Source organism: Nothoprocta perdicaria, unplaced genomic scaffold (genome assembly GCF_003342845.1).
Source record: "Nothoprocta perdicaria isolate Ctin4 unplaced genomic scaffold, notPer1 scaffold_18, whole genome shotgun sequence".
NCBI lineage: Eukaryota > Metazoa > Chordata > Aves > Tinamiformes > Tinamidae > Nothoprocta > Nothoprocta perdicaria.
In genome coordinates this window covers 3860752-3871003 of record NW_020454982.1, presented here as the reverse complement: position 1 = coordinate 3871003, position 10252 = coordinate 3860752, and the positions used below count along the sequence as shown (strand labels likewise).

General features: G+C 42.7%; 1 long non-coding RNA gene across 1 annotated transcript in view; it reads left to right on the top strand.

Annotated features, from left to right (window-relative positions):
* Nucleotides 1–248: 248 nt before the first annotated feature.
* Nucleotides 249–10252, top strand: part of LOC112945048 — a 32451-nt gene continuing 22447 nt past the window's right edge. Inside the window, exon 1 of the long non-coding RNA XR_003248932.1 lies at nucleotides 249–332. This is a non-coding gene — a long non-coding RNA (uncharacterized LOC112945048). The remainder of the gene's footprint in view (nucleotides 333–10252) is intronic.

The window sequence follows — 10252 nt, the reverse complement described above, 5'->3', positions numbered from 1 at the left end:
TGTATGAGCTGCAGTCTAGTAAGAGTGGGCTTATTTCTATGTGTTTGCCTGTGGATCAGCACGATCACCTGCTGTGGCATCCATGGTGTTACCAGTTAGCACCAACACCTGTAAAGCAATTGAGGGGGAGCTTGGTTCACCTGGAGATGCCAGCACTGGGGCTGGAGAGAGGACAGCCATAGGTATATAAGCACATAAGCCAGGGCTCCTGGCCCTTCCAGGATGTGCTTAACCTGGCCCCAAGTGTGAGTAAATGGTGCACTTTGTTTCTGGGAGTTGTCTTGTTCATCTGATCAGCGTTGGAGGAGTCTCTAGGATGGATAACAGCAAAGGTGGGTTTGTGCCTTTGGGAGCTGTTAGCCAGAGCATTCCTGGTGGGTCACGGATGTGAAGTTTGGGGTATTTGCATGTATATTACTTTATGAGGGGAAGATGAAAAACACTGTAAAGAAAAAATGTGTCTTCTTAATACAAATACCTGAGATAGTGTCTCTTTTGCCTCATCCAAGATGCCACCTCAGCTCTGCACAGCAGAACATCCCCTTTCTTACCTGACCTTCGTGGGCACCTGCATGTCCTCAGTGATCTGTCTCAATCACTGACTGTACTTAAAAAGATATTTCTTGCAAACAAAAACAATTAAAGAGTATGTAGAATCTGGGAGAGTGACTAACAAATCAAGTAGACATTTTAGTCTAAATATTTTCAATCCCTAGAAAAGGATCTCTGAGAAATACTTGTGTAGCTCAGTTATGTAGGATGTAAGATGAGAGTGACCTTGCAGAGCCATTGGCTCCAATCAGAGATGTAGGAGCAGAAGTGAAAATATGTGCTTCCCTCTCTAAAGAATGGGATTAGGGACTAATTTTTATCAAGGAGGAGAAGAGAGAGCAAAATCTATTGTCTTTATTGCAGGAGTTCATTTTTCTTTACAAAGTGATTAATGCATTACTAGAGCAAATTTATTGTGTAGCCTGATTACCATTGCATAATAAATTGAAACAACTGTGACTATCATTGTAATATGGCTGGCATGATTTTGTCTCCTTTGAAAAAGGTTTATAAGTTAAGCTTAACTTTTTAGCTTTCTGCATTTTGGGAATAAAATTTATTTTGGCAATTACAGCTTTATCTGTTTGAAACTGTACCAAAAGGAAGTAAGTTGTTCAAAAGGAAGGTATATTAGGAGATTTTTTTTTTTCCTTCACTCAATTTGCAAAAGAAACTGAACATCAGCATTAAAGTAGAAATAGAGTTCTGGAGAAAAACAACTCTGTTGTTCAGAAAAAAAAAAAAAAAGGGGGGGGGGGGAACACTTAAAAGGATATTTTGGAATATCAAGAGTGGACAGCCCAATTGAAGTTAACTGCATTATATTCATCGTTGTTATCACCTCAGGCTGAGCTTTTCTCAGGCTACCATGTCTCGCTCGGGACTTATCTGTGCCTAGGTGCTAGGAGGTGCTGTTCTTGTGCTAAAGTGAGAGCTGGAGCGAGCCCTGGGCTCATGAAGGACCTCTGGATAATATGGGCACCACCCCACTGGGTGCCCATAGTGCCGGTGCAGGGCAGTAACGAGCACTTTTGATGCCAGGAGAGCTCTCGTGTCCTAGTTTTCTTCTCCCTGCTCTCCTGTGGCTCCTACCAGCTATGGCTGCTCTTGGTCTCCTCTCTGGAGCTGCACCAACAGCTCTGACGTTGCAAAGAGCACTAGGGTAGCTTTCCAGCTCTTAGTCCATCAGTAGTGTGTCTGTCTTCATGCCTTCTGCACAATGTTTGGAACCTAGCAGGGAGCATGGTGGTTGTGGTTGGTGCTAGTCAAACTACAAGGGATGTGGACCCAAGCACACAAGGATTAGGAACTCTAGAGAAACTTCTCTGCTATAATAGAACAAATGAGGGTGACAAAGATGGAAGTCTTCTCTCCATCTTCTGAAAACCCTGTCTTTGTCTCTACAAAGAAGACGTCTGCATCTCCCATGTTTGAGAGACTGCAGCCTCAGTGATGTCTGTGCTGTGGGTGTAAGAGTGCGAAGTGATTCCTCATGGCTCTTGGGAAGTGGCTGGAAGACCTGCTTTTCCATGCCAGTGTCTCAGTAATACCATGATCATTCATGGTGCTCAAAGCATTTTAATTTGTATTGGTGATACTCAAGTTGGATGTGGGGGGGAATTGCATTCAGACTCTCAAAACGTTGAGTACCTTTGTCTGATTTGAAGCCCCTGGATCACAGGACTCTTGTGTTTGGTTTTTCATTGTCTTCTTTCACTTTTCCTCCATTTGTTTTGTTGTTTTCCTTGAAGACAAGGAAAAAGAATTGCTCCTTCTGTCTCCAACCCACCCACTCAAAAGACACTACATGGTGCAATCAACCATCATGAAGAAAAAAGACTGAAGTTTTTTGGGCAGTCTGTTGAAGGCTTGTTTGTTTATTTGCTTTATTTTTTTTCTTTCAATGAGTATTTCAAACATCTTGAAAATAAACCAGCATGTTTCAAAAGGAAAGATAGATGTGTCTGTTCAAATAGGCATTGCATTTGGAATTGGTGCCTGTGGTTGTTAAACAGAATCCATGTTTAGCATCCTCATTAAGAACTGTGACTTGCCACCAGTTTTATGAAGATCGAGTAATTTACTTTTCAAGTAAATTAAAGCAAATTTCTCTGGTGGTGACAAGTCAATAAAACAATGGAAGGCTCAAGTTTTTCAATCACCAAACATCTGTTCCTTGTTTTTCTGTAGATCTCAAAGCCCTGTGTACAGTGATAGGTGGGCAGAATGAGAGCCTGTAGCTGTGGTATGATTTTTGTTGGTTCTTAATAACACTGTAAGCCCTGTTCCCTTATTGGACAGTGTAATCTTGTAGTTTCTTGTGGCAGTAAATTTGGAGCTCCATTGACACAGGAGCAGTGATGGCTTCAAATCTGTGTTTTGTTGCTGGAAACGCAGTAGGTCACTGCCGAATAACATGAGTGGTGAGGCGCTTCTGAGAACACCTCAGTGCAAACGAGATCCTCATCTTGTGTCCAAGCCACCCACGCCGGTGATGAACACCTCCGAAACGGAGGATATTCAGATGCTTTCTGAGCCATGGTGGGAACTAGGTTGAATAAAACCTCATTGAAACCACTTCCACGTTGTACCCACGCTCGACGTGTTTGTCTTGAAACATTGTCTCGGAGGAGAGCTAGCAGATGAAAAACAAGGTATTAGCCCCACTTTAGGTTTCAACAAGTGCAGGATGCAATTGGCGATGTGTTTGTTTTAAGTGTTCCTGAGGATTTGGCATTTCGTGGTGTGAGAACCGGCTCCCCGCTGAGTGAAGTATTTGAATGTGGATTTGCTCTGTGTGGGAAATGCTGGCACAGGGGAAAAGGCAGGGGAAAACTCGGCTGGGAAAGTAAGAGGGGGCTGGATATTTTTTCACTTGGTGCAGAAATCTTTTCCTATCTTCTCTTAAGAGGGTAGTTTGTCTTGGACAGGGTGGTGTTGGCTCTGTGAGCGAGAGAGGAAGGCAGGAAGTCGTTACTGGATGCGTATGAAAATTAGAGCGCTTTAGATCATTTTAGAGACTTGAAAAAAAAAAAGGGTCAGTGAAAGTCCAGAGGCTTATGTTGCCTGAACAACCCAACTGCTTGAAATCTGTCTTTCCATACACCTATGGACCCTAGCATTTTGGGTACGGATTTCCGTTCATCTTATGAACTTGAGCACTTGGAAAGAGACAACAAGAGCTTTGATGGGAGTGGTTTACTCTCACCCACATCTTTGTAGGGCCAGGAAATAGGTTGTCCTGCTTTATAGGAAACCAGTAATCAGGACTCTACCAAATTCAGGGTACCTGGCTGTGAAGAATGTCTGCTTCTCCTTTACTTTGCCTTCTAGAAAAGGGCTGAGAAATTCTCTTTAAAAGATTCTGTGGTGCTATGCTATGCTGGAAGGTGTCATTTTGAATAGCGTCCTCTGCTTGCTTGGCTTCCGTGTAAAGCAGTGATGCACTGAGTCAATGAAGGAGGCCCATGAGTCACCCAGTGAAGATGCCATTTTCTGGGCTGTATTCTTCAGGTATGGCATGCAGAAAAGAGGTGCTGCTGCTTGGATGTAGGAGTTTCTGCTAAATCCAGCTCATGGGAACAGCAGTCTTGGCCCTAGTTTCAGTGGCCTTTGGAAGGGGCCTTTGCTTCTTGCTGTTGTCACCAGGCTCATGGCATCCTGGAACTGCTCATACAAAGACTTCACACAGGTGAACGTCTCTGAGAAGTGTCTCTTGTGTGGATGCTGAGTCCCAGCAATGTGCATTCAGTGCAGAAAAGGAGCTGACTGCAGTGAGGGTCACTTAAGACACCAAGCAGGATGGAACAAGCATCCTGGTGGCTTCTTGCCCCAGCTTCTTGACAGCACTGAGGTCAGGTCTTTTGAAGGAAGTTTGTTTAACATTGAAAGCCTTTATTTTTATAAAGAAATTTCACAGTATTTTTAGATGCCAAGTAGAAACCGAACTGATCAGACCATCTAGGGCCAAGTTCCTTTGGGGTGTTGATGACAAACAAAGCAGGTTCATAAGCGGTGTGCAGGTTGGTTGCTGGGGTGGTCTGTGTTCTGGCTGAGGCCAGAAACCTCAGCTGCTCCTGCCATAAAATGGCTTTTGAGAGGTTTCTCGGCAGCAAGAGGGGCTCCTGGGGGAGGGCAGGACCAGGTCTCAGGAGCATTGCAGAGGGACCTGCCCCACTGCAGAAACTAGGTACGAGAGGCCCACCAACAGCCCCTGTGCTGTTCTTCCTGGCAACTATGGCCTTTGGCTGAATGAGATGGAAGCTGATGAGAGACAGCAAGTGAGCTGGAAACATCGTTCCCATCAGACAGGACTCTGAGCCTAGGAAAAAGTCATTCAACTTAAAAAGGAGAATTTGATCAGAGGGGAGTATAGAGCAAGCCAAGGTGGGACCAGGCAAATGACTTTTCTCACCTGAAAATTGCCTAACTAGTTCAAGTAATGCAATAGCTTTTCTTTTTTTGTTACTTTTCATAAGACTCAGTGCTGCATAGTCAAGGTCTTGCCTCTTTGTAGGAGCTGATGCTTATTTGCTGTGGTATTTATTGTTATCCTTGCCAGTAAAATCCAAACTTTTAATTTGCAGAGACAGGGGAAAGCACAGTTGTGCAGAGCCAAATGTTTTGGAGCGTGTGGTGCCTTCTTATTGCAAACCTTCGGTGTGAAGGGTCACGGATGTAGCTATTGGAGCAGTCTGTTTATTTACATTTTGCTTTTTGTCACACAAAATACATGTGCCTCTATCTCACTGCAGACTCCTTACTTTTATGGCTCGTTATGTGGCTAGATGAAAACTGTGTAAAGAGCCTCAGAGACTAGTGCTGCCCACCAGTGCCTACCACATACTGGGCCTTCTTTTCTGCCTTTTGGGATCAACCCAAATTCCCATGGAACTCAATGGAAAAGTCTCTAATGATGATGCTTGTCCTGAGCTGCAAATGCAAGCATAGAACCAGTGCATTAAAGTGCAAAATTAATTTTATTCCAAGGGAACCTCGTTCTGTGAATAGCTGAGCATCCCCTGCCACGTGAGAAGCTTCCTTGATGTCTCTTGGATCTGGTGGGAGATTTGGCAGCTAAGTCCCTCCTGGGAGGTGCTCAGCTGTGGACAGGATGGGACCTTTTTGCCCTATGCACCATTTTGAGATCTAATGCTGAAATACATTCATGCAGCTGTGTGAACTCCCAGGTCATACCGTTTATCTCAGGATCCCCTCCAAGGTGAGCGAGAAATAATAATGCTTTTCACTTCCTGGGTGCCTTTCATCTTTCCAAATATTTATTAATTAGCCCTCCAAAAACTCCTGTGAGAGATGAGAGGGATGGATACAGCTCCTTTCATGCACCCCTGGAATCAGGCAGCTATGTGCCTGTATCAAACAGCATTGCCCGCAGTTTGGGGCAGATTAGGAAGCGATTAACATACCCGTATCTTGTTGAGGGTGCAGAGAGGATTGTGCTAGGCAGAATTTAATTACCTCTGCTGGAATTTAGCCAGCTCGCCCAGGCTTCCCTCCTCCCTTTACTGCTCTCCCGGCAGCGCCTGTGGCACTGCTGGGTGTTTGTCCCATCCGAGGATGGCTGTTGGTGAGATGCTGCCCCGGGCTGCCTGTGCCGGGCCCTGGCTGGTGGCTCTGGGTTGCAGGGCCGGCCTTGCTGGGAGCTTCTGTCCTTACAAGGTGTTAGGAGACCCCCCCTCTGCAAGAGGCACTTGGAATCAGACCGAGTCTGGTATCGGAGCAGCACTGAGAAGGTGTCTGAGGATGTCGGAGAGGCTTAGAAAGGGAGATTTTATGTGGCCTAGCAGAAGCCACCGTCGTATCTTTTTAGAAAAGGAATTCTTGATCTCGCCTGATCTGCAAATATCAGAAAATATGGGCACAGTTTTGCCCTGAAAGCTCCAGAGGGTGCAGGTGTGGGACCTTCCATGTGCCCCCTTTCCCCCAAGGGTCACCCCAACACCCTCACCCCAGTGAACAAGGTCCTGTCCCTCATGCTGAGACCTGTCGCTGGTGTCCCCTGGGTGACTGAGGCTGCAAAAGAGACCTCCTGTCTATTTGCTACTGCAGCCTCTTAATTTCAGAGCATAAAAATGTCGAAGCTAGAACTCAAATTTTACCTGTTTTGTCTTAATGTTTTTTAATAAATCTCCCGACACTCTTTAAAGCTTCATATAATGCAATTTATTATAAAACTGCGCTTACTGTATTTTATGTCCACTGTAATTGCTTGTTTCATCTAATTCAGATTATACTCGTGTATAGCAAGGACTAGTTCCACATAGAAAGAGATGAATTATTAATCAAGGAAGTTTTGAAATTAAGATTTTAAACATACATATGAAATGTATGTGCAATATTTAGAAATAGATCTGAGAGGACTTATGCAATGCGCTTTAATCAAATCCTGAGAAGAAAATGACCAATACATCAAATTGGGGAAAGAAATTGGCCAATAAATCAAATCTGGAAATGAAAGTGACAGATAAATCAGGCCTGAGAAAGAAAACAACCAATATATCAAATTTGTGGCCTATTTAGGAAAGTAAGGAACTGCTTTGTGTGTGACTGGATCTGCGTGCTACAATCATGCTAATTAAATATTGAAATCTTTCAAAAATGAATTGTGTGCAGGCGTGTGCATATACACCACTGCATTCCTACACAGAGCAAACGTACGTATCTCTTTAGTGTTGGAAGCCGTACTATAACAGCACGTAGTTTTTAGCTAAGTCTTCTTACCTTAGCTACCATTTCAGAAGCCACTTGTTACTAGAAGTGAGCAGCAAATAAGTCCTAGTCTTTAAAAAATGGTAATTGTTAGTACAGCCAGCTTTTAAAAATGGTGAGTGCTGCCTTGCTCTGCAAGCTCTCTGCTTTTGTTTTCCAATTCTAATTGTATACTAGCAGCAACAAAAACTCCTTTGGCTAATCCACAGAACTTTGACAGACAGCTCGGGCCCAAAGCATATTTTCAAGATCAAGACTATAAAAATCTCACTATGGAAAAATCATCATTTGCCTCACTGACTTTGATTTACATCTCTGTTACAGAGCCATGAAATTTAAAATAAGATGACCTAAATTGTCCTATAATAATGTGGGCATGGACGTATACTCCTGGTGGCAGAGTTTTCTTGTCACTATACCAAGTGAAATCTAGTTTTTAGTGCCAATCAGTCAGGCGTCATTAACCCTTTAGGAATGTTATTAGCATTCACACAAGGCTTTTCATCATATAACAAGTGTTTTCAGACTAAACTTGTTGAGGTCGAAGAACCCAAGCCACTAAGATTTAGGGTATTTTTTTGTCCTCTGCAGTAACAGAGATGCTTGCCACAAACTGAAATATGAATTATTAGCAGTGATTTTAAAAGGCCAGTAAAATGTAGAATTTAAGTTAGAAGCAGTCCTCCTCCTTGAGTTGTACCCAACTTGGAATGCAAATATGTCCCATTCCCCTACATCTTTTTTGTTATATAGTAGAAAAATTATTCTGTACATGAAGCAGCCGGGATCTAGGAATGAAAATTGCTTTGCTTTTGCTATTACATTATGGTGCTCTCCATTCTGACTTTTTTTTTCTCAGTTCGTGTTGTTCTTTTTGCAATAAGTGTATGTTTGAATTGAATTGAAGAGTAGCATATTAAAGAACTGGTTTTCATAGCTGTTTATGTCCTTTCATCCAAAGAAGTGTGAGGAAAAGCAATCAAGGCTTGAGATTGACACGCTAAAGCAAGAACTATCAGAGAAAGTATCTTGCTGTTGGAGTGCAGACTATTTGCATACCTAGTTTGCTTGAATTAGTCCAGCCCAAACTGATACATTTATAGAGCTAGCATCAGCCTGTGGTCAGGCCTTCAAAGAAGAACTGATTATTTTAGGGTAAAGCAATTATTAATCTGTTCCCCGAGCATTACGCCTCCGAGTATGTCAAAACATGGCATTTATAATGCTGATTCGGGGTATTATTCAGACTTCCTGTCATGGATTTTCAGCAGATGACACTGAAGGGACTTGAAGTCTTACAGGTGGTGTTGATGGTGTGATATAGAGGAGCTTTAAAAAGTAATTGAAAAGACAGGAGAGAAACTAGAAATTAATATCACCATAAGAAATGGAAAGCAGCTTTGTGTATGAATGAGTCTGAGAGATATATGTGTGTGTGTGTGTGTATATATATGCTACGTGTTTAAGTGGTAGTAATAATACAGGGAGTAATTTTCTGAGTGACAGGGGCCTGGCACTGGTATCATAAGGTGTTGGCATCCTGGGCTGCGACATCCCCACTGCTCAAAGCTGGTTGGAATAAAAGAAGCTATCAAATTTGATTAGGACCCTTGAAGTCCTACTGAAGCTGTCGTGGTTGTACATTCGTTCTTGCCTCCTGTGTGCCAGCACTGGGGTGGTGAAAGTTTTGGAAGGAAGAACATATATGATGGGGATTTGTTCCCTCCTACACGAGGTCTTCTGCTCTTATGGACCAAAAGCAGTGTCAAGGACAATGTTAGCTGATCTCAAGCCTCTTTGATTTCAGTGAGACTCAGGTAGATGTGTCTAAGTGTGGACTCAAATGCTTTCATCAATCAGGATCTAAACTCACATTAAATTCACATCTCAGCAAGACTAATGCTCAGGAAATGCAGGGTTATTTGTTGTTCTGTCCCGGTGCAGTCCTTGTCAGTATAGCACATTTTACAGCTATATGTAAATTCACAATGATATGTGAAATACTTTTCCTGTCATATGTCGTCTTTGTCACTGCCTTCTGCAAACATTTATCTCAACAGAAAAGAACGTTTAGAAAATTACACTTAGAAATATGAATTTGTGCTAAAGACCTAGTGGCTGAAAATACAGAAATTGTTTCATTTAAAACTTTGGGGTCTTAAGAAATTTCAAAAAGAAATTGGCAACCATAAAAAAAGACAGTTTTTTTTCCCTGTTTGAAAAATGAAAGTAATAGCTTTAAAATATGTGCATTGACAAGAGGAGGCCTTTATTCCGACAGCTTATACATCAAGTTTCAGCATGATGGAATTGGAAATGGTAGGAATTTGAGTTTGATCAAACAACCTTTTGGGATTCTTTAAAAGGTTGCATGAATTCAGGAGAAAAAAAAAAAGTTTTCTTCTTAAACTGTAGCTGGCTATTAGGAAAATAAGAGTGCGAAATGTGCTGTCTATAGACAGCATGAGGTATTGTAATGGCACGAATTCTGATGTAACCAGTTGTGCAATATTTAGGCACGATGAACATAGGTATAGTTGGGTGTAATTGCAGCCATTCCTTAGAGCAGAAAAGAGCATTTCTGAAGTTTGGCTTTTGTTCTGCACGCTTTTCCCCTCTTGCACTATTTCTGCATTTCCCAAACACTGCAGAAATATCTGATAAAAACCAAATAAACTGCTTTTCCCCTCCTGAGGTGTTTGGGAGCATCATCATGAAGGCGAGGGGAGCAGAGGGAAGGGGCTGGCCATGGCTGGGCTGCCTCCTCCATCTCCAAGGCTTAGCAAAACAAAATAGAGAAAGAAAAGGTTCCAGCAGCAGGGAGTGAACGGCTGGAATTTCCTTAATATTAACTGAGCTTTAGGCAGCAAGCCTTAACGTGAAGAATTATTTTTAATTAATAGCTTTTCCCCTACTTTGGAGCTCAGCGGGAGGATCTCCTTTGCATTGCACAAGCAGAGGAGATAGGAGC